This window comes from Sinocyclocheilus grahami, unplaced genomic scaffold (genome assembly GCF_001515645.1).
Source record: "Sinocyclocheilus grahami isolate Dianchi unplaced genomic scaffold, SAMN03320097.WGS_v1.1 scaffold455.1, whole genome shotgun sequence".
NCBI classification, from domain to species: Eukaryota; Metazoa; Chordata; class Actinopteri; order Cypriniformes; family Cyprinidae; genus Sinocyclocheilus; species Sinocyclocheilus grahami.
This window is the reverse complement of record NW_015505634.1, coordinates 229,716-254,489: the sequence shown is the minus strand read 5'-3', so window position 1 is coordinate 254,489 and position 24,774 is coordinate 229,716. Positions and strand designations below refer to the sequence as shown.

Below are 24,774 nucleotides of genomic sequence, written 5' to 3'. Positions count from 1 at the left end.
TCCGCTTCGTCCACGGTGAAAGCTGATCCGGCGATCCACAGCACTAAGTTGATATATTCCCTCAGAGACCAACACAGATCAGCTCTAGGCATGACGAAGCGGATATCGTACTCTTTTGGAAAACCAAACAAAGTAGTTTAACTTTCACAACGAAACACACAGCTCTTCATGACATGGCGGCAACAATACTACAGTGAGAATAAAAGTTACGCCTTCTTGACTTTTAAAGACCTTTTTTAAGACCTGCACAAATAAAATGAATACCATATGAGGGGTGTGGGTCAATGTTTATGGTAACATATTAAACTGTAACATGACTGTAAAACTCATGATTCACAGTTCAGATACGGGTTTTCACTAAAACAAAAAGTTTTATAAAATTCTTATATAAATATATATAAATATAAAAACTTCACATTTCAGCCTTTAAGCCAATTTTAAGAAACTGGATGAGTCAAACGTATCAATTATTACAGGTGCATCTCAATAAATTAGAATGGGCGTGTTAGAACAAGCTGTTTTAGGTAGGCGTGGTTGACTCTTAACTTTTATAAAGAATATCTCTTTGGATTTGAGACTTTACAGATCTTCTTTATGCACCAAGAGCTTGTAACACTCCAAAGAGAAAGTAAAAATTAAATCGCATCATATGACCCCTTTAAGACTTTTTAAGACCTGCACAAATAAAATTAATACCATATGAGTGGGGTAGGGCAATGTCTATGGTAATATATTAAACTGTAAAATGACTGTAAAAATCATGATTCACAGTTCAGATACGGGTTTTCACTAAAACAAAAAGTTTTATAAAATTCTTATATAAATATATATAAATATAAAAACTTCACATTTCAGCCTTTAAGCCAATTTTAAGAAACTGGATGAGTCAAACGTATCAATTATTACAGGTGCATCTCAATAAATTAGAATGTCGTGGAAAAGTTCATTTATTTCAGTAATTCAACTCAATTGTGAAACTCGTGTATTAAATAAATTCAATGCACACAGACTGAAGTAGTTTAAGTCTTTGGTTCTTTTAATTTTGATGATTTTGGCTCACATTTAACAAAAACCCACCAATTCACTATCTCAACCAATTAGAATACTTCATAAGACCAATAAAAAAAACATTTTTAGTAAAATGTTGGCCTTCTGGAAAGTATGTTTATTTACTGTACATATACTCAATATTTGGTTGGGCCTCCTTTTGCATGAATTACTGCATCAGTGCAGTGTGGCATGGAGACAATCAGCCTGTGGCACTGCTGAGGTGGTATGGAAGCCCAGGTTGCTTTGATAGTGGCCTTCAGGTCATCTGCATTGTTGGGTCTGGTGTCTCTCATCTTCCTCTTGACAATACCCCATAGATTCTCTATGGGGTTCAGGTCAGGCGAGTTTGCAGGCCAATCAAGCACAGTAACACCATGGTCATTGAACCAGCTTTTGGTGCTTTTGGCAGTGTGGTCAGATGCCAAGTCCTGCTGGAAAATGAAATCAGTATCTCCATAAAGCTCGTCAGCAGAAGGAAGCATGAAGTGCTCTAAAATTCCCTGGTAGATGTCTGCGTTGACTGCAGACTTCAGAAAAAATGCTTAATTTTTTTTATACTGTGCAGACCGTATTTTCTATTGCCCTACACCAAACCTACCCCTTACAGGAAACTTTGTGCATTTTTACTTTCTCAAAAAAACTCATTCTGTATGATTTATAAGCTTGTTTCCTCATGGGGACCTCAAAAATGTCCCCACAAGGTCAAAATTTACTTGTATTACTATGCTTATGGGGGATACCCATAACGTGATAAATACCAGGTACACACACACACACACACACACACACACACACGCACACATTAGTATCAAATCAGTTGTTTGGCAAATGGTTCCTTTAGTAAATAAATTTATGTTGTACCAGAAGTATGCTAAAGTATTTTTTTTTTGTCTTCACTGTAGAAATGTCAAATATGTGCATATGATTTGCATATGCCAGCCAGTGCACAAGAGAGTACTGTCACTTTTTTCTTCACAGTTCAAGCACTTCAGAGATTACATGGGGTATTTAAAGTTGTTAAAATAATCATAATAATAATAATGTGGTCACTTTTCATGACGATAAAATGTCATTAAAATTGTGAAATTGACATTTCAGAAAATTAAAGAAAATATTTCACTTATAGGCCTTGCAGGCTATTGAATAATGTTAGCCAGCATGCAGATAAATAGCTAATTAGCTATATTACACAAGTCGGTCCCTCATTAACTCAGTCACCTAGCTTGTGACAGTGTTCTGATAATAAATTCTTCTATAGGGATTTATGGCATGTACTTGAAGAGATTCACTTTCCTTGTCACTGGAGGTCACTATATACCTACTGTAGGTTATTTTCCACATGCAACGTTAGTATCGCTTGCATCAGTAGGTTTTGTTGAGGACATTTGTCCTCTGGTGGACTGCAGTGAGTCATAGTTGTCACATTGGAAAGAAACACAACACTTAAATGCCAGTGTCATGAAATGCTGAGTCAATGCTGCTTTTCAGTCTGACTGCTTGTCTTGATCTCATTCAAATGTTTAAATTTACATTTAAATTATACAGGCTCAATTCTGTAATGTCTATTTATTAAAGTTACAAAAAACCTCTGATGATTAAAATCAAGTCTTGTCCTACTAATGGGTTGCAAATGCCATTCTATGTTCCAACAAACTTAAACACGTTATTTCAAGCACAGTTCAGCTTCCTCAATGGGAAAATTACATGATTCAGGTACTGAAACATACATCTACGACTATACACCAATATAACTTCTCAGAAAGCCTTTGATTGCATTGCTACCAGCTGCTACCTACTTTCCTTCATCTCAACTCACCTTGAAAACAGTGTATTTAACTCTCTCTGTTTCCATAGCACTCAGCCTTTGTTAGAGACCCAGTAAGAGAGAGAGAGGCGAGGGCTAGAACTGAATGATGGAGGGTTGCTACTGTTCAGTGAGCTTGTTAGTGGAGGGATTCTGGAACAGTCACGCATGACGGAGCTACATGTACCGCCAGCTGGCTCCATAAAGCAGAATCCTTCAGACGTAGACGGTTCTTTGAGTGGTAATCCAGTTCACATTGTTTGTCTTCTCTGAAAGAGCGGGATGAAAGAGAGACAAAGTCTTGCAACAATTTTTATGGGTGATTTGAGTTTGACAATATTTTCAAAAGCACTTCTCAGTTTTTCTGCGCAAAACTTGATGCGTCACACTGTTTGTGCTACACAAATTATACCAACTTATTTAGAAAAAGTGTGCTACTGCTTTCTAAGCAAACAAACCAAACAAAAATCCTTTAAACATGTATTAAAAAGGGTCAAGCATATCATACCAAATTAGTATATCACAGATACAGGGGCCAAACAACAATGACAACCCTGTAACAACTAGGCAGAACATATTAGCAACTTTCTAACGACCACTTAGAACACCCTATAGTTAACTTAGTTTTGCACAGGTATAAATGTTTTGGTAGTCTTTGTCTTTCCATTTCTGTTTAATTGGTGTGCTTTTATTTTAAAGTGTAGTTTTGAAGCTCTTGTCTTGTCAGTTCATCATTCCTCCATTGATTGTTCAGGTGTTGTTGATCTTTGTTTATGCATATCTGTGTCCAAAACCTGAAAGATTCTGCTTTTGCAGACAGCATACAGAGGTAGGGTAAAGATGAGAGTGCCAAATTAATTTATTAGGTTATCTGTCCCTGTTTTGTCTAAATTAATGCCTGCATTTTTGCATCTCTAGTAAAATCATACCACTGACAGTAAATATGTGGTATAAATTAAGATCTGGTCTAAAATCTGAACAGTGAGCTGTCCGTCTTTCTACAGCTGTGCTCTATTTGTGGATTGTTCTCAATCCTTCTTGAGACCAGAGTATTTGTTTGTTTTTTGTTTTTTTTCGTCAGAGTGCTGGGACCTGTACCATGATGGTAGATGAACAAATTCAGAGTTACAGGATTAGTTTCGAGTTGACAAAACCAAACCACTCCAATCCGGCTTTGTTGGTACTATGATGCTGATCATCAACTTTCTTTGTCAACTCAAGCTTTGATCCTGAGTTTGTGGAGCGCGTGCACATGAATGTGTGACATCACTGGCGAACAGCCAATCACGAGCTTTGGTTAAAGCTTAAAGGTTTTGCTAAAGGTTAAGAGATTGAAGAATATGATGAATTTAAATGCATTTACAATGAAAAAGTACTTGTTCATGAAAGAGGACAAATAAAAGAAATTAACTTGCTCAGTCACAAGTGAAACTTGTGTTATATATAGTTTATATAATATAGTTTATATAGTAGGAAATATACAGCGATAGAGACTAACATAAGGCCACGTAGTCATTTTTAAAAAGCGTTATCTATTGGTTCTACAGCTTATTTATATTACATACGATCTGTATATATTAACATTCATTTAAAATAAATGATTTATAATAACTGTTAAACTAAAATTGCTTGTGTGTAATGGATTAATAATAATATAAATAATATAAAATAACTTAAGTAATTATCATTAAAGCCAAACAATTTTTTTAGTACTACACTCTTAAAAATAAAGGTGCTTCAAAAGGTTCTTCAAGCGATGCCATAGAAGAACCATTTTTGGTTCCACAAAGAACCATTCAGTCAAAGGTTTTTTAAAGAACCATCTCTTTCTTATCTTTTTATATCTTATATCTGTTCTTTATGGAACCATTTAGACAAAAAAGCTTCTTCTATGGCATCGTGAAGCACCTTTATTTTTAAGAGTGTAGTGACCTTTAATTTGGAGCAAGAGAAACTGGGGGAGTGACTTTTTTGTGTCAGACATGTGTAACTTCTCACATCTGATTGGTCCAATTTCAGTTTGAGATCTCTAACTCAGAACATAACCTGCCCCGGAGCAGGTTAGCCGTGGAGTGTAAGTTACCATGGCAATGAACACAGCTAAAAGCCAAGCCACTTTCATGGTACCTAAAACCCAGGATTGGTGCAAACTAAACTGAAACTTACCTGGCTAGCCAGCTAATCCGGCTTCATGGTACAGGCCCCTGGTGTCTTTAGGAAGTTCAGGATAGCGAGGATGTTTCAGACGTCAGAGCTACAGCAAACACCTGTCATCTATTGGACACTGTGTTCTTCGTCAGCAGCTTTGACACTTATCTGTACTGTATGTGCGTGTTTGTACTTTGCCAAAATGTTCTACAAACAAATGTATACCCCAAACAAAAAATGAACAGAGCCACTGGGAAATTTAAAAAAAAAACCGTTATGAATCACTTTCTATATATATTTATATACAGCCTTTCCTTCTGCCTTTATTGGAGCAGCTTTTTTTGTGTTTGATTTTATTTGTTTGGATTTAATTTGTTGTTGACTTTCATGCCTTCTATTTTGTTATGTGTTTTAGCATATACAGTGGGGAAAAAAAGTATTTAGTCAGCCACCAATTGTGCAAGTTCTCCCACTTAAAAAGATGAGAGAGGCCTGTAATTTTCATCATAGGTATACCTCAACTATGAGAGACAAAATGAGAAAAAAAAAAAAAAATCCAGAAAATCACATTTTTTAAGAATTTATTTGCAAATTATGGTGGAAAAATAAGCATTTGGTCAATAACAAAATTTCATCTCAAGTTCTTTAAAAATCCTACAATGTGATTTTTCTGGATTTTTTCCCCTCATTTTGTCTCTCATAGTTGAGGTATACCTATGATGAAAATTACAGGCCTCTCTCATCTTTTTAAGTGGGAGAACTTGCACAATTGGTGGCTGACTAAATACTTTTTTGCCCCACTGTATGCATTTTGGCTATACAAGTTCTACCATGAACCTAAAAGTCACGATTTTGTGCATTCGTGCTTCTTTACCCTAACATCTTATTTTCTGTATTCAGTTTGAAGTTCAGCCTTGAGCCTGTGTGTTTTCAGCAAACGCGACTGCAGTGAATTCTTCTATCCTCCTTCCACTGCTCCTCTGCATTGTCGCAAAACATCTAGAGAGATTATGTAAAGTCTCTCTCAGGTCACAAGGGTACAGATTGCTATTCACATGAATGCTGCTGGGTTGAATATGTCTGTGGATGGGAATTAATTGAAAAATAGTTACCATGCCATGAAAAGCATTTTTTTTTTCACAGACCCAAGGCCACATGCGGCATTGCAGTGATTGTTAAGGTAAGCTGTTTGGATCTCTGCAGATCACATTGAGAGCGAAAGAATGTTCTGTTATGAAAGAAAGTATGAGGTCTTTGGGTCAAAACGTTCTTAATCAGCACTTAGATTTGTTTTTGAAATGTCACAAGGGTTAACGTTGTCACGAATCCGGTCCATGAACTTTCCTTTTCATTGACTCTCGCACCACACAAACTGTTGCATAGCACCCCGGACTACATTTCCCATCATGCATTACTGATTGCACTCAGCACGAATTGCACACACCTGTTTACACTGATTGCACCCAGCTGTTTCATATCACTCCCTCACTATATAACACTCACTCTTATCCCTTCCCTCTGCCGAGTATTGTTCCGCATTTATCACTCCCCTAGAGATAGCGACTCTACAGAGCCCTCGTTTGTTGCCTTAGCCTTAGCCTTAGCCCTAGTCATTTGCCTTAGCCCTAGCCCTAGTCATTAGCCTTAGCCTTAGCCTTCCCGGTTTCTGATCTTCGCCTGGTTCCCTGGATTCACCCCTTTTGTCTTGCCCCTTTTGATTCTGTCTGCCGATCGTCTACCTGCGCTAGCCCTAGGACTATTCTTGTGTTTTGCCCACCATATACCTGTTTGCCCTCTTCTGACCCAGGCCTGCTGTATGACCACGTCTCTGTCTTTATCAAATAAAGCTTGCACATGGATCCGCAAGTCTCACGTCTCGTCAGCCCCGTAACAAACGTTTTACCTCTCACTATCAATACAAAATAAGGCAATTATTTTGCATATTTGCAAAAAACGGTTTCTTCCAAATGGTAGTAAATTGTGTAAGTTTGCTTTTTTTTTAGATTTCTGTCAGAGCTTGAATAACTGAGGGTTACACCAGAGGAATATAAGTAAACCCTTAAAGGGTTAGTTCACCCAAAAATGAATATGGATATTTTTCTTACAAAAACACATCGATTCGCTACAGGAGGCCTTTGTTCACCCCAGGAGCCATGTGAGACACTTTTTTTTATGGATGGGCGATTTTTTTTATATAAGTTCTTTTGGACTGAAGCAATGCAACACCCGCTGAGTGCCATGAAACAGCTTGAAAGATCAAAGACAATTTTTAATATAACTCCGACTGGATTCGTCTGAAAGAAGAAAGTCATTTACACCTAGGATGCCTCAGGGGTGAGTAAAACGCAGCTTAATTTTCATTTTTGGGTGAACTAACCCTTTAAGTGTTCAATCAAATAATGGACATATAAGTGTAATTTTTACATTACAATCTTTAAATAGGCTGATTGGATGCATTACATAACAGAAACCTCATCTGTGTTTCAGGACATGTATTCTTAATGAAAAAGTATTTTTATTTGTTTCACATAGACAGGAGATGTACCTGTATACTTTTTACCCACATAGAAAATAGCTTAACACGATGGCTGCTGATGAACAGACTTTTAATTCATACTTAAATGAATAGTTGACTCAGGCCATCCAATATGTAGATGAGTATGTTTCTTCATTGTAAAAGATTTTAGCATTACATCACTTGCTCACCAGTGCTCTGCAGTGAATGAGAGAGTTCAGACAGCTGATAAAAACATCAAAATAATACACAAGCAATCCACGTGACTTCAATCCATCAATTAACGTCTTGTGAAGTGGAAAGCTGAGTGTTTATAGTAAAACAAATCCATTATTAAGACGTTTTAACTTTAAACCATTGCTTCTGGCCAAAATATGAGTCCATAATCCATAAAAACGCTTTCTTCAGTTGAAAAGTCCACCCCCTGTTGTCCTCTCACATCAAAACCCACCAACATATTTATTTAGAACTGTTTTGGACTGTTTGCGCTTGTAAAATGTGCTTGATCTGTGCATATTTCTCTCCTGATTCAGATGAGATTACTTTTTCAATGGAGAAAGAAATATTATGGATGGAGGACTTGTACTTTAGCAGGAGGCAACAGTTTGGAGTTAAAAACATCTCGATGAATTTGTTTATTACAAACGCACAGCTTTTTGCTTGAGAATATGTTAATTGATGGACTGTCATGTGGATTGCTTGTGGATTATTGTGATGTTTTTATCAGCTGTTTGGACTCTCATTCTGACGGCACCCATTCACTGCAGAGGATCCATTGGTGAGCAAGTGATGTAATGCTCAAGTTCTCCAAATCTGTTCTGATGAAGAAACAAACTCATCTACATCTTGGACTAAATTCTCAGCAAATTCTCTTTTTTAGTGAACTGTTCCTTTAATGAAATATAGTGATGAAAACTACAGTATGACTTTGCTGTTATATAACCCTATTTAAAACTTTATTTAAAAATGTATTCTGTCATCATACTGACAGCTGCGACACAACCAGCACTTCACATGCCTCGTATTGCTTGTGCAGCTCAATTAACATGCCTGGGTATAAAATATGCATTGTTTCATCTATAATATATAACCGTACATATTCACGTGCTCTGCTATAAATATCTACTTTTCAGTGTATGTACTGTGAGGTTGCTGAAGTACACAAAGTATACGCAAATGATCTGCCAGCATTTAGCTGATACATCTGATGATAAATGTGCACCAATGGCTTTAAAGAACTGAATTTGATTGTGTTCCCTATGTATTCGAATGTCTTGTTGCTCATTTTACAGTTTTACAGCAAACATTTATTATCATCTTGTTATTATCAATATTTTTGTGGGAACCGTAATACTTTTTTAAGGATTCTTTGAAAGTTCAAAAGAACAGCATTTGTTTAATAATAATAATAATATTAATAATAATAATAATTTTTATAAAAACAGTATAAAACAGTATAAAAGTTTTTATTGTAACTTTTGATCAGTTATTGCTGAATAAAAGTATTAATTTATTTTGTAAAGGATCTTACTGATTTACTACACATATATACTGTATATATACTATACAGTGTATATATATATATATATATATATATATATATATTTCAGAATATACTGCTAACTTCCAATGGCCTATAATGGACACATGCTGTTCCATGGGTGCACAAAAGGAAAATGGTAAAGTCAAATTGTTTTATTTGTTCTAAAGAATTTATTTGTAACCTCCTTTTTCTTTTTTCTCTTCTATTTTGCTGCAACTAGTTCAAAATTAAGTGCATATTTCTCTCCTGATTCAGATGAGATTACTTTTTCAATGGAGAAAGAAATATTATGGATGGAGGACTTGTACTTTAGCAGGAGGCAACAGTTTGGAGTTAAAAACATCTCGATGAATTTGTTTATTACAAACGCACAGCTTTTTGCTTGAGAATATGTTAATTGATGGACTGTCATGTGGATTGCTTGTGGATTATTGTGATGTTTTTATCAGCTGTTTGGACTCTCATTCTGACGGCACCCATTCACTGCAGAGGATCCATTGGTGAGCAAGTGATGTAATGCTCAAGTTCTCCAAATCTGTTCTGATGAAGAAACAAACTCATCTACATCTTGGACTAAATTCTCAGCAAATTCTCTTTTTTAGTGAACTGTTCCTTTAATGAAATATAGTGATGAAAACTACAGTATGACTTTGCTGTTATATAACCCTATTTAAAACTTTATTTAAAAATGTATTCTGTCATCATACTGACAGCTGCGACACAACCAGCACTTCACATGCCTCGTATTGCTTGTGCAGCTCAATTAACATGCCTGGGTATAAAATATGCATTGTTTCATCTATAATATATAACCGTACATATTCACGTGCTCTGCTATAAATATCTACTTTTCAGTGTATGTACTGTGAGGTTGCTGAAGTACACAAAGTATACGCAAATGATCTGCCAGCATTTAGCTGATACATCTGATGATAAATGTGCACCAATGGCTTTAAAGAACTGAATTTGATTGTGTTCCCTATGTATTCGAATGTCTTGTTGCTCATTTTACAGTTTTACAGCAAACATTTATTATCATCTTGTTATTATCAATATTTTTGTGGGAACCGTAATACTTTTTTAAGGATTCTTTGAAAGTTCAAAAGAACAGCATTTGTTTAATAATAATAATAATATTAATAATAATAATAATTTTTATAAAAACAGTATAAAACAGTATAAAAGTTTTTATTGTAACTTTTGATCAGTTATTGCTGAATAAAAGTATTAATTTATTTTGTAAAGGATCTTACTGATTTACTACACATATATACTGTATATATACTATACAGTGTATATATATATATATATATATATATATATATATTTCAGAATATACTGCTAACTTCCAATGGCCTATAATGGACACATGCTGTTCCATGGGTGCACAAAAGGAAAATGGTAAAGTCAAATTGTTTTATTTGTTCTAAAGAATTTATTTGTAACCTCCTTTTTCTTTTTTCTCTTCTATTTTGCTGCAACTAGTTCAAAATTAAATAGGGTATATGTCGAACGTCACCTGACCAAACCCGGAAAACAGGGCTGCGTTCAGCCCCGACAAAACAGTGCAAAACGTTTTTTAAACTGAACGGTGGTGCGTTGAACACCCTGTTCTGATGACGCAAGAGTTGCAAATATGGCAGCTGAGAAAGCCATTCTTTGTGTTCTTTTTGGAGAATTTTCGGAGCCTGATGAAATCGGTATAACTAAAGAAAAGTTTATGAAAGTGTCACTCCATAATACAATAGCAAAATATATAAATATGTATAGTATTTTTATGTTACATTAATCAGTATTTAGCACACCTTCCTAAGGAAAGGACCAGAAGACATTGCAATTAAATGATATTTAGACAGACTCAAAGAAGTTCCAGATCTATACTTGTGCTCTTATTATTTCAGTTATTTTGCCTTTAATGTAAATAAACATGTGCAAACAATATACTTGCTCTTGTGAATTTATTTGGATGCTAATCACATTGTGCCAGCTGTCTCTTTAATACCGCGTGGTTTACATACATGTTGCTGCTGATTGGGCTGACATGTTTGACACACCCACCAAACAAGAGAAAACGCATCTCAAACCCTGTTGCACACCGTTTCCAGGAAACATGTCGTTTAAACCTGAAACCGTAGCAAAACGTTTGAGCTTGAACTTGCCCCAGATCTCATCGCTTCCACTTGTCTGTGAACATGTTATCAGCCATAATAAATAATAGCGATATACAGTATATGGACTTTTAAGATAACCGGTTACTAGCTAGCTGTTTTTATTGTTGATGTTTTATTCAATTTTTATATCTAAGTGTTAGTAAAAAGAATACAAATAAAAAACTTTTAGATATCAGTCCGCATATGTGATATGTGATGGACATTGGTTATGATCATCACTTGTATGTACTTTGAAGGCATCTTGAGTAAAACTGCTTCATATTTAACGAAGCATATGCAAAACACTTGAACCGGAAACGACGAGACCCGGTTAACAGAATACGGAAGTCTGTTGCGCATAACCCCTATACTAAGACAAAAGTGACATTGACAGTGTCTCTCTGTCCTTCTTTTATATTCTTTCTTTGGCTGTCTCCATTTGCTCTGTGTTTATAAAATGTCTTCAGTAGAGTTTTTGTGGCCTGGGCTCCTGATTAGGTTTTTTTGCTCAAAGCTGGTATATTGCAAAGTTGTGATCGCGCAATACACCTGAGATAAGCATAGGAGCTGCACTTTTCTATTTCTTCTTGACAGAGGTAGTCATAGAAAGCCTTTACTCTTACTTCTTAGGGCTGCTTACTAGCAGCTGTAAAAACTCTATGTGAAGTCTACGTGGATACAGTTTTCATTGTAGATGCTCTGTGTTTTCCCCCCAGTTCAGCCCAAAAAAGTGCATTCATTCTTTTGATTAGGGTGGGTGTGATGACTTAACATCGCTCTTAGGCATTCATATGCTACCTCAAGACTGATGTTGGTGGTGCTTAGTTTATTGTTTATCGCCCATGAATCAGCTTTATTGTGCAGCGCTCATTTCACACCACTTTATTGTGCCCTGTTGTCAACAAATTTGGATTGCTATCCATGTTTACAGGACTTATGCTTGCCATTTCGGTGGGATTTGTTTGTTATAATATACATGCATCAATTATTTTGTCAGTTTGTCAACAGGCTTCCAGAAAGCATTTTGAATTAAAAGGATACACTAACAGTGCTATTTTTAGTGAATCCAGTCACTGGTTTGTGTGTGTGACAGAGAGGGAGAGAAAAAGAGTAGGTGGTGATATTTGATCTTTTTGAGCCTTGTGCAAAGATAAGGGCAAAGGTCAAACTTAAGCCTCAAATTACAATTATGCAAAAATGTTTTTAGCTGCCATCTTACAAAAGGTCAGTCTGCCCCCAAATATTTCAATGAGATAATAGTATTACTTTAAATAACAGAATGCTTTTTTAACGTAAAGAAAGTGTGTTTTCTTTTAAGTGTGCTTTCATTTACATTTTGAACAATTACGCAAACATTGTGCGCTCTCTCTCTCTCGGTTGTAATGTTTTCAGCAATCTGCTGCATTTATATGTAATGTCATAAACTGCATGCTGACACAAGCAAACAAATGAGATGCAGCAAAACAAATAACAGACAGCAAGACTCATCATGTTTGTAATTAATCAATTTGTATTTCTTGCTATTGTGTATATCCAGCATAATAAATAGTTGGCTAAGTACATGAACAGATGCTGGAAAATCTGTTTGCCCAATAACTGTTAAAGGGGTCATATGACGTTGCTAAAAAAAACATTATTTGGTGTAATGCAATGTGTTTATGCGGTTTAAGGTTCAAAAAACACATTATTTTCCACATAATGTACATTATTGTTGCTCCGCCTTCCTGAAACACGTCGATTTTTACAAAGCTCATCGGTCTGAAAAGTGAGGTGTGCTCTGATTGGCCAGCTATCCAGTGCGTTGTGATTGGCTGAATACCTCAAGCGTGTGACGGAAATGTTACGCCCCTTACCATACTGTGATGCCGTGTCCAAGCGTGATAAGACAAAAACAATAAAACCCATAATAAACTAGGCATTTGTTGCATCCAGTGGGGACATAATTACTGATTATAATGACTTATACTGTCTTTTTACGCGTTGCGTTGCGTATTGTGCTGCGGAAACATAAACCCATGTCTGCATTTGTGATCGAAGAAATGACAAACAACAAGCGCTACTCTACACTGCTCAAAACTCGCGTTTGAATAGTCAGTGGCAAATTCTTTAAATATAAAAAACGTACTTACAGGCTGTGAGTCAGAAGCGCTAGACTGTCCTTGCAAAGTTGGAACTGCCCCACTTTATAGAAACAACATTTGTGCACAGCTGGGGCATTGTAGGCTACTCTGCCAGGTTCAGGAAACAGTCCTCCGTAAAAATGCGCTGCACACATCTGAATATTTGGGTTAAACTGTTCTGGAACAGTGTTGTAAATACAACTTAACCACTGATTTCTAGTTGTGTCCTCTTTTGAAATGCCAAACAAAGTAATTTGAAACATGAAAGGTAACTTCTGATATTAAAGATTTGAGTGTAAAATGCTTGTTCATTTGCTAATCAAGTCCAATCAGTATAATCACACACAGCTGGACTCAAATGAAGGTGTAGAACGATCTCAAGGATGATCAGAAGAAATGGACAGCACCTGAGTTAAATATATGAGTGTCACAGCAAAGGGTCTGAATACTTAGGACCATGTGATATTTCAGTTTTTCTTTTTTAATAAATCTGCAAAAATGTCAACAATTCTGTGTTTTTCTGTCAATATGGAGTGCTGTGTGTACATTAATGAGGAAAAAAATAACTTAAATGATTTTAGCAAATGGCTGCAATATAACAAAGAGTGAAAAATTTAAGGGGGTCTGAATACTTTCCGTACCCACTGTATATATGCATGACAACATGCAGCTCACTGGTGTCTGTCTTTGTTGTTCATCGGCCTTGACTCCTTTAAACCTATAGCTGAATTTTCCATTGAGCAATATTTAGTATTATTTTCATAGATGTTTTGTACTGTAAGTAGATTATATATGTGAAGTTTACAGCCTGAGTCACAGTTTAACCTAGAAGACCTACAGTACCGATTGATGATCCGGGCAGAGCAAATGGTTAATTCTATTACTTACACTCCATATCTGCGCTTCCACAGATGTACACACACACACACACAAAACACTCATCTTCCAAGGACCCTGATTTGGTTTCTGAGCTTATCGCCATGGCAACCTAGCTTTGACGCTGAATATGTTGGATGTCCAACAGAATTCTTTAGAAAATCATGTTGCTGTATCAATTGATTTCAAATTTGTGCAGAAAACATATATTTGCTCTATTGTGAGTTAGGAAAACCAGTGAACCGTCTCCGCTGGGAATCAAAATGCCAGCTAACTCTCAACACCAGCTGGAAGTGACAAATCACAAGACGAACCAAAATATGTGATATTACATTAATTTTAAGCAAAATATGTCATGCTGGCATTAAATAGAAAATAAATAGTGGATTTGAGGGTCTGGTGTGAGTGGTATGCCAAGGTAGTGCTGTAGGAAACAACATGATTAAACATTTACAGTCTGCAGAGAGACCAGCTACATTTCACAGACAGGACAGAAGCGCTTGACCCGAAAATTCAATGCACAAACCATCTCTCAATGTCCCTCACATGTTGCTTTCCCTCATTCAGTAAGCAAGTCCTCCATTCATTCCTTCCTTCGATGCAGCTTGTGCACTTAGGATGCAATTCAGCGAGCCTTTCTGATTGGCTCTCTCCACAGTCAAAGAGCCATGCCTGAAAATGCATCAATAAAGTTATATTATCAGAAAAACATATCTGATTTCATTTCTGAACTCATAAAATGTATTATCAGCATCCATCTGAAGCTGTTCACATATTATTCTAGTATAACTTCACACCACCATGAGTCAAATACGTTTACGCAATGTTAACGTTAACATTCAGGATATAAAATATGCGTCTTCTGCTGTGATGGAGTGTGCCACTCTTCATGGCACTGGACGTAACTGGGGCATCTGTGTTGTGGTAACCATGACAACATGTGAGTTTGTCATCTACAGTGGCAAAGCTCTGAGGGGATTGAGCTCATGATGCGTCTGTACCAAACACCCACCCACATAAACACATACACACACACACACACACACACACACATATGTGCACATGCAACATACTACGGCTTTGGTTTACGCCACAGTAAAAGCATCTGATTCTTATAGGGTGTTATTTAGGAAGGTTGCAGGTTTGAATCTCACCACATTGTGCACTTTAGTGACCTTTTTTAAAGAAACTGTGTCACTTTGAATAAATGTCTGCTAAATAACTACTTCTTTAGCTGACTGTGTATTTTTACGTAAACACTAAAAATGTTTTCTGATATTATACTCGAATATGCAAAACAGGGTGGCAGTATGTAATATCAGTTTATTCTTTGCCAACACCTTCATTTATCAAACAGGCTACTATTCTACTACTGTAAGGCCACTAATTCTCTCCCACTTTGTTGCAGATGCTTCCCCCTCCCGAAAGATTTTTATTCACAAAACTGCGATAGAGACAGTTTGTTTCCAGCAAGCCGAGGCTTGTTAGCTGATGCATTTTGCTCTCTCCTCTGCGCTCAGTCATGATGCTTGTAGAAAATGAGACAATCGTTGTCAAGGTAACCAATCATCTTAAAAGAACTTATAATGCAAATAGCATTTGAAATCTATAGGGTCAATAATGTCAGAGTTAGCAGAGACCCGTTTATAAAAATATTTAATAAAGGAAAACCTGTTGCTCCTCTTTCTGACTCTGACTGTGCTATTTATAGATGTCATAAAAATATTGGTTTGAAAATAAAATCAAAAATCAAAACAAATTTTTTTTAACACTTTATATTAAGGAACACTATTAACTATAGTTGCTTATTAGCGTGCATATTACTAGCGTATTAGCTGTTTATTAGTACTTATAAAGCACATATTAATGCCTTATTGGTGGTCTTAGCTGGTTTAAACTGGAAGTAGCTGGTTTTAGCTGGTTGGTCAGCTGGTCTCCCAGCTGAACCAGCTAAAGAAGTGGCCAAACCCTGTCTAAAACTAGTCTGCAAACCAGTTATGACCAGGCTGGAAGACCAGTTAAAACCAGCTAACCAGCCATTTTTTTTCCCAGCAGGTGACCATATTCTAGATCCCTTATCCTGCCCAATACCAAAACACAACTACTACTACAAACCTTAATATCAATAAGCAACAAGTTAGGAGTTTACTGAGGGAAAACTCTTAGTTATTAATGAATCTGTCGTCCCTAGTCTAAAGTATTACCCCAAAAAACAAGGATTTTGCTACTGAACATCAGTATTCATGTGATCTTTAATAGGAAGTGTGATGTAAGAATAAGAATATTCGTAATCTTATTGTACGAACAGTTCAGATGATTGAATTAAACAAATGTCATAATTAACAAAGTGGGGCAGGGAGAGAGCAAGAGAGAAAGAACGAAAGAACATCCGGTCAAACCCCCCCCCCCCCCCAACCCCCCCCTTTAAAAAAAGAGTAAAAGAGTGGGTGGTAATCTTTAAATATTAAACACAGATATTTAGTTTCATTGTCAGTTTAATGACTGAATGCGTCTCTCTGTCTCTATTATTCACACACACACACACACACACACACACACACACACACGGACACATGGCCGTCTGTGAGGATGGCGTCACTAATGAAACAACTTTGGTGTGCCACATCAGAGTCCACCCACATTGTTGGTATATGGCACAGGTGGCCAGCTCCAACACGCTTTACCAACAAGCTGACTCACAAACACTCTCTCACCAGCTCTCTGTCTGTCTCTGGCATAATCAATTATACCCAGAAGTAAAGCGTTATGAATATTTATCAATCCACGATCTTTGAAGTTACCAAACCTGAACATTCACCTATCAAAAACTTCCAGTAATTGTCATGAGGTAAAAAAAAAAAAGTGAATAATTTAATGCGTCCTTGCTGAATAAAATGATTCAATTATTAATTTCATTTTAAAAAACAGTTCTTTAAAATAAATTGTTTTTATTTAGCAAGGAAGCATTGAACACAGAAGTAAAAGATGTATCAGCTTTATATAAAAAATAAAGCGCCACAATTGTTGTCAACACTGATAATAATAATTATTCCTTATAATAATTATATATAATATATATTCATTATTATAAGTCAGCATATCACAATGATGTCTGAAGGATCATGTGACATACAGTTAGTGAAATTAATGTACAGCATACAACCATCACACAAAATATATATTAACATTCACTGTTTATATATATATATACACACACACACACACAAAATAAAATAATTTCACTATTCACTATTGATATTAGCAAGTAATTATATATATATATATATATATATATATATAGTGGTGTATGTTGTACACTAACCTCCGTTAAACATACAATTTACAAAGAAATGTCTAAAAATGTCAGTGTTGTAATAGATTTAAATGACAAAATTGTGGGCTAACTTATTTTGATTTCACGGGATGAGAAAATTCTCCAAAATAACAGTCTTTAAAACTCATTTATCCAGACCTTTGTCCTTCTCTCTTTTCTAATGTAAGGATAAATAAAAAAAATAACATCAACAATTTCCTTTGCGGATCATTTCAAGAATACATAATGCTCCTTTGAACAGAGGCTGTGGCACCCATAAGGGCAGTTTTGTTTGGGAGTATATAACAGATTTCGATATAAAAGCATTTGAATATAATCATCAGGCAGATAATGCATAAAACAAACACAAAATGAATAACAATTACATATTCGACTTTAAAGATAATGACACAAAAGTTACAATAATTGTAATAACAGCAGATATATCACAAATATAATAAAAAGTGCTAAACATATCAATCACAAAGTTGGTATTAAACACTTCTGGCACATCATCACAAGTTGTGGTATCGTCAAATTTATGAAATAAAGATAAAATAAGACTATAGTGATTATTTTACCATGTAACTGTTACATCTGATCAGGCTGCCGTCCTTCAGAGGGCCCCCTCACCTGAATATTGAACTGTTACTTCCTGTTCCTGCCACATCAGTTCCTGTCTTGTCATGTATTTAAACCATGTGTTTCCACTGCCATTTTGCAAAGTATTGCCAGTTCCACTGCCGTACTAAACGTTCTTCCATGCCATTGCTGATGTTTGTTGTTATGACCAATGCTTTTGTTCTTCTGACTCATGTCTCTGGATTACCGTTTTGGATTTGTCTGCCATTCGATTGTTTCCATGTGTTTTGACGAAAGCCTGTGGCCTGACTTAAGATCTGTGAATATTTTTTGGACTTGAAGCACAGATCCTTGAATAAAGACCTGCATATGGAATCCACTCGGCCTACCTCTTACAGTAGCACATGGCTTAATGTATGACTGAGGGTTTACTGTTTTTCATGGTATAAGAACACTGACCAAGATTAGCACACTGTGTGAGAAGAGCTCCAGTCATACTAAACCAAAAGAGCAGAAACAGATGCCACACATGCCACAATTACACCCATGCAGTAGTTACAAAGCTTAATTTTAGATAGTACATGCCTTTATGCAAAAATAACTGTAATTGCAGGAGGCGTTGGTGAAATTAAAAAGTGTAGTGCAGCTGCCTCTTTTTGCACATTCCTGTTATGCAGTACCCTCGGAGCTCTGTGACTTTATGATTATTCTTGGGTCAAATTAAAGGAAGCTTTTCTATAAAAGCATACGTAAGACTTTCAGGAATTAAATATCTGGTCAAATTCAGGCCTTTTAACTTCGTTAAATATCTTAATTTACCTACATAATGGCAAGAAAGTGAAGAGGATGGAAAGTTAGTAGAAAGGTTGAGGTTCTTTAAATTTTAATCTTTAAAAGTTCTTCTTATTTTTTAGGCTTTTTGCCTTTATTTTACATGACAGTAGGGGTGAGAGAGAGGGAGCTAATTTTGGGACATGTCCGAGGTCTCAAACTTGCATCCCCAACTATATTAAGTTTTGTACCATCATAGAAGTTTCATATACAACAATCCTATACAATATATGTTCTGCTGGTTTCCCATTAAAATGAAATTCCCATTCACTTCCTGGAAGATGATGCCATTAAGAAACTGGTTTGTTTTTTATTTATTACTAGTCCAATCCAACCAAGTAGTAAACTAATTTCAAATGTATACCTTTTTTTTTTATGTGATTTGTTAATTCTAATTTAAAATGTGTAATATTTCATCCAATATAACAGGGATAAGAAAATGTACTTTATAACATAGGTGACCCATTTAATGGGAGCTTTTTTTACTCCCATTTTTAACGCACACCTAAATGTCAATGAGAACGTTAAAACTTTACATTTATTTGATAAACAAATATTTAGAGACACATATTCCCAGATACTGTTCAATCTCCAGACGGGGGTTTATAGTTGTGTGAAACCTGGCTGAGCAGCATAGAGCAGTTTGAGCTGCAGCAATAAAGCTATACTGCACGTCTACCTGAGAGAGAGAGAGAGAGAGAGAGAGAGAGAGAGAGCGCGAGCGCTCCAAGTGCAGGTTTCTGGGTTGAGAGCAGAACGCGCGAAACGAGCGTGGCACGCGGAATATTGGCCAAAAATACCGCGAACTCAAACACCAGGAGACGCTCAAAGGGAAGCGAACGAGAACGGTCGACAACGCCTATTTCTCCGACTCGCTCAAATTATCCGGTGAGTCTTCGTGTTTACATTAATTCCACGCAACTGTTGTCGCGGAATGCGTAGATTTGTTCCCCTAACGACTTTACCGAGCGCTTTCGTAATATAATGTGTTCGTTTTGTTTAACAGACTGCGCTGCGATTTTTTTTCTTTAGCAAATTCACCTGTGACTTAACGTTAACCTGTAACTAAAACTAGCGGGTGGCACAAACTCTTTCCACAACTTTAAGAGGTTCCGCGCCACAGTCATAATGCTTGTATTTACATTTGTATTTGCATGCTTGAACTTCCGTCAGGTGAATTTAGTCAGTTAAGTGTAAATAGTATTTCAAATATGTTTACATCAAACCCAAATCACTGCGTGTGCTGCGCGCAAGTGGACACTGCAGTTTCTGTCCATCGTTATTTCTTGACAGCAAAACCTGTCCATTTCAGGCAAGTTGTGTAATTAATCAGTTCATCTTCAGTTGATTTCTTGAACGTTAATTGTGCAGTGGACTGTCCTTTTTGTTTGATAACAAAAATATGTGTGGTAACATTTGTGTGGTAGCTTAGTGGTCAGCAATATGCATGTAATTTGCTAAAACAGGTAAATCCTTGCTGCATATACATTACATGGATGCTTGCAGATCTGGTTATTAGATTTGAAATGTATTATGTGTTTTATTTTTCCATCAGCCCAATGCTGCCCAATGCTGTCACATAATGACATTTTAAGGATTTTGTTTCAGCATCTGCAACTGAGTGGTGTTTTGTCTTGTATAACTAAAACATTGATATAATATTCTAATATTTATGTTCATCAGATTTAAGTGGTTTATAAATCGAATACTTATACCTAAATTGTGTAAATTAGTGTCTGATACAAAGAGTGCCGATGAAATTTAGTTGATTTCTTGAACGTTAATTGTGCAGTGGACTGTCCTTTTTGTTTGATAACAAAAATATGTATGGTAACATTTGTGTGGTAGCTTAGTGGTCAGCAATATGCATGTAATTTGCTAAAATAGGTAAATCCTTGCTGCATATACATTACATGGATGCTCGCAGATCTGGTTATTAGATTTGAAATGTATTATGTGTTTTATTTTTCCATCAGCCCAATGCTGCCCAATGCTGTCACATAATGACATTTTAAGGATTTTGTTTCAGCATCTGCAACTGAGTGGTGTTTTGTCTTGTATAACTAAAACATTGATATAATATTCTAATATTTATGTTCATCAGATTTAAGTGGTTTATAAATCGAATACTTATACCTAAATTGTGTAAATTAGTGTCTGATACAAAGAGTGCCGCTGTTACAACCTAGCACTTGGTGGGTTCTAACACTAATAAAAAAATGAAAATGTTGTGCTCTACTTTTACTTTATTGTGTTAATCAGACTTACTTAATCATAAAGGTATAAGGTCATCATGAAATTTAGGTGAACAAATAGGAAACATTTTAGTAATATAGCCCAAATACTAGCAACTCTAAAAACATAACAGACAGTGCATGTCTATGTATGTAGCTATGTGTGGTGTGTGCACCCAATATGCTTGTTTGTGCAATCTGAAATGGAACACGCAGTGGAAGGTGCTACAACCCTCCCCATCTTGTCAGGCATGATCATTTTTTTTAAACATTTAGATGAAAAACTTGTGTAGATGTTATATATTAAATTAAACAAGATAATTTGTTTATTCAAATGATACTACTTTAACATTAACATGACCACAAATCAAATTGAAGACTTCAGATGCAAATGAGTTTTCTTTTTATCAGGCTCCTATATTTATGTTCAGTTATTTCACTTTAATGGCATAGAAAAGGACCTATACATTTCCATTAAAGTAAAATGACTGAAACCTACATAGGAGCCTGAAAAAAATGCTAATTTTAGATGAAAATTTCAGACGGCACTTAAAGGCTTTTGCATCTGAAGTCTTCAATTATAAACCAGGTGTATAATTATACTGTATTTTCTTGGTTGTGCTGTTTGTCATGTATGATTTATAGCTAATTTTTGCATATCATGCACGCCAAAGTCATTTTCTACGTATAAATAGTGCGCCAAATAGAAAGAGAAACTCATGGAATTGATGCACACATTCATGAGATTGGGTTAAAATTTACATTTTATGACTTAAAAAAATGCATGTAATGCCTTTTTTTCCTGATTTTTTTGAGATCACATCTTTTGTTATGTTGCCGTAATAAACGGAGACGTGCAGAAAAGCAGCATCTATTTCGTGCACAACTTAAACAAACTATAACAGGTAAAGCTGTCAGCTGTGTGGACATTAACAATATCGTTAACAATTCTCGTTTAAAATCGATACTAAGATGGCTTGTTATCAGGATCTTTAGTGTTGTTAATGCGCGAACTTCATATTATTTGTAGCAAACTTGCCGTCCAATAAAAACAAGAAGCTTTGTGCTCTGCTACCTTTGAATAAACAAAGTATCATCTTTAAAATTTTGCCAAATTCATAACGAAATTCAAACAATAAATGCTTTAATGTGTTATGAGCAATCGCGCCTCAGTTCAAGCGGCACGTGAACCCATCATATCTTTCTCTTTACTACTATAGTACGAAATAAACATGAATGGACACCAAAAGCTATATTATAAGATAGCCTACAGTGCAACCTACTGAAATGGCTCATGTAATCGCTCATTCAGTGTTTCAAACTGTGGAAAACATGTTTACAAAGCTTGTAAACAATCCCACATAACAATACATTTACCTCAGAATAACAGTTTGCGTCCATAAGCTCATTGGTCAGCTAAAAATAACTATAAAGAGGATATATTTTGCTAAATATGTGCACTATATTGCATATTCATATTTTTACTTAACCTGTTGTCTACATGATAAGAAAGAATGCACGTAGCTTGTGTTGTCACGGTACCAAAATTTCAGTATTCGGTACCAATACCAGTAGGGCTGTCGCGATAACCGCAATATCGCAGTACCGCGCTATTGACGAGCAAACCGCAGAGGAATGCAAGAACCGCAGCAACCGCGATTTTTGTGTGTTTTCTTTTTCTTTTTTTTTTTCGTAAGGTTATGCACTTCTCGTTTTACACTTCATGCATGTGGACTGAATATTAAACAAGTTAGTAATGATAACATCATGTGTACCATGCTGATTTGTACAGAAGCTCTGTAGATTTGCACTTAACAAGCCTAGACAGACAGTGAATGAGAGAGAGATCGACTGAGTGCGTGCGATTATTTGCGTCTGTCCTCCAGGCCGAGTCAATATTTTAAGTTTCTACTAAAAGAACGGAGAACAAATGTATTAGGTATTAGGTAGGGCTGTCGCGATAACCGCAATATCGCAGTACCGCGCTATTGACGAGCAAACCGCAGAGGAATGCAAGAACCGCAGCAACCGCGATTTTTGTGTGTTTTCTTTTTCTTTTCTTTTTTCGTAAGGTTATGCACTTCTCTTTTTACACTTCATGCATGTGGACTGAATATTAAACAAGTTAGTAATGATAACATCATGTGTACCATGCTGATTTGTACAGAAGCTCTGTAGATTTGCGCTTAACAAGCCTAGACAGACAGTGAATGAGAGAGAGATCGACTGAGTGCGCGCGATTATTTGCGTCTGTCCTCCAGGCCGAGTCATATATATTTGTGAAAATAGGTTGTCATATCCAAGGGCCGCGAAATCTCTGTCTTAGCATCGACACATAGCTGGTCAGCTGAGCCTTCTAAAGTGGCGCTCAAAGTTAAAATGATTTCAACAGCATGTTTCATTACGTCTCTCTTTGAATGAATCAGCGTTTTTGAACGTGTAGTTGAATGAACGGTTTAAAGACTCACTCAAAGACAGTCCCTTTCCACCACCTTGTGGCGCAACAATCTAACTGCACTGACTAACAGCCCATCTAGAACGCGCGCAGGTGGAGATATCAGTAGAAAGTCTCTTGTCCAGTCAGATTAGAAGATCAGATCAGAACTAACTGTTATACATATAGGCTAACCATAGCCTAACGATCTTATTGTCAGGTTTATGTTCTGCTATGTGGACCGTTATTTTGTCATTCTCTTTGAATGAATGAATCAGCGTTTTTGAACGTGTAGTTGAATGAACGGTTTAAAGACTCACTCAAAGACAGTCCCTTTCCACCACCTTGTGGCGCAACAATCTAACTGCACTGACTAACAGCCCATCTAGAACGCGTGCAGGTGGAGATATCAGTAGAAAGTCTCTAGTCCAGTCAGATTAGAAGATCAGATCAGAACTAACTGTTATACATATAGGCTAACCATAGCCTAACGATCTTATTGTCAGGTTTATGTTCTGCTATGTGGACCGTTATTTTGTCATTCTCTACTGTTTACCTCACTTCCTGTATTAACGCTATTTGGTTTCGGATTTATTAATAACGTTAAACAAAAATTAAATGTACAAAACCAATGCCATTCTTATTTAAAATTGTTTCAAGTTTTTCCACAAGTAATAAACGTATGAATAAAGTAAACAAGTTTCACCCAAAAGTTTTGTCATAGTTCTGCTGCCACTGAAAAACATCTGTAAACGGTTGTCTGTTTTAGGGTTTGCTGGTGTGTTTCAGGATCTTCCTCAGTCTGCAGCTGTAAAAGGAACCTATAATATACTTAAGTAAAGCAATGGGCTGAGTCTGACCAAATGCAACATTAGATCACTGACACCAGCTAAAATATCACTTTCAGTAAATAACAAACCTCAGCTTTTATAAGAAATTTAGATAAGATTACAAATATTAAGTGTATCAAATAGATGGAAACTAGTATTAAAAACACTTTACAATAAGCTTTTATTTGTTAGATAACATGACCTAACAATAGTTATATAGCAATTATTCTTCTTAGGGTTAATTTCAAAGTTCAATCTGTTAAAATTATTTAATGCACAATGAACAAACATGAATGATCAAGTGTTTGTATTAAATAACATTCACAAACATTAATGAATGTTTT

The 24,774-nt window shown here is 36.0% G+C and overlaps 1 protein-coding gene and 1 long non-coding RNA gene across 2 annotated transcripts in view; both read left to right on the top strand.

Moving 5' to 3' along the window:
* LOC107552657 (uncharacterized) overlaps positions 1-19,590 on the top strand; it is a 21,531-nt gene extending 1,941 nt beyond the window's left edge. The window contains exons 2-4 of the long non-coding RNA XR_001604880.1: positions 3,489-3,496; positions 6,288-6,291; positions 19,581-19,590. This is a non-coding gene — a long non-coding RNA (uncharacterized lncRNA). The remainder of the gene's footprint in view (positions 1-3,488; positions 3,497-6,287; positions 6,292-19,580) is intronic.
* Positions 19,591-19,678: 88 nt separating this feature from the next.
* Positions 19,679-24,774, top strand: part of LOC107552645 (caM kinase-like vesicle-associated protein) — a 34,612-nt gene continuing 29,516 nt past the window's right edge. The window contains exon 1 of the mRNA XM_016234580.1: positions 19,679-19,820. The gene's annotated coding sequence lies outside the window, so the exon portion shown is untranslated. The remainder of the gene's footprint in view (positions 19,821-24,774) is intronic.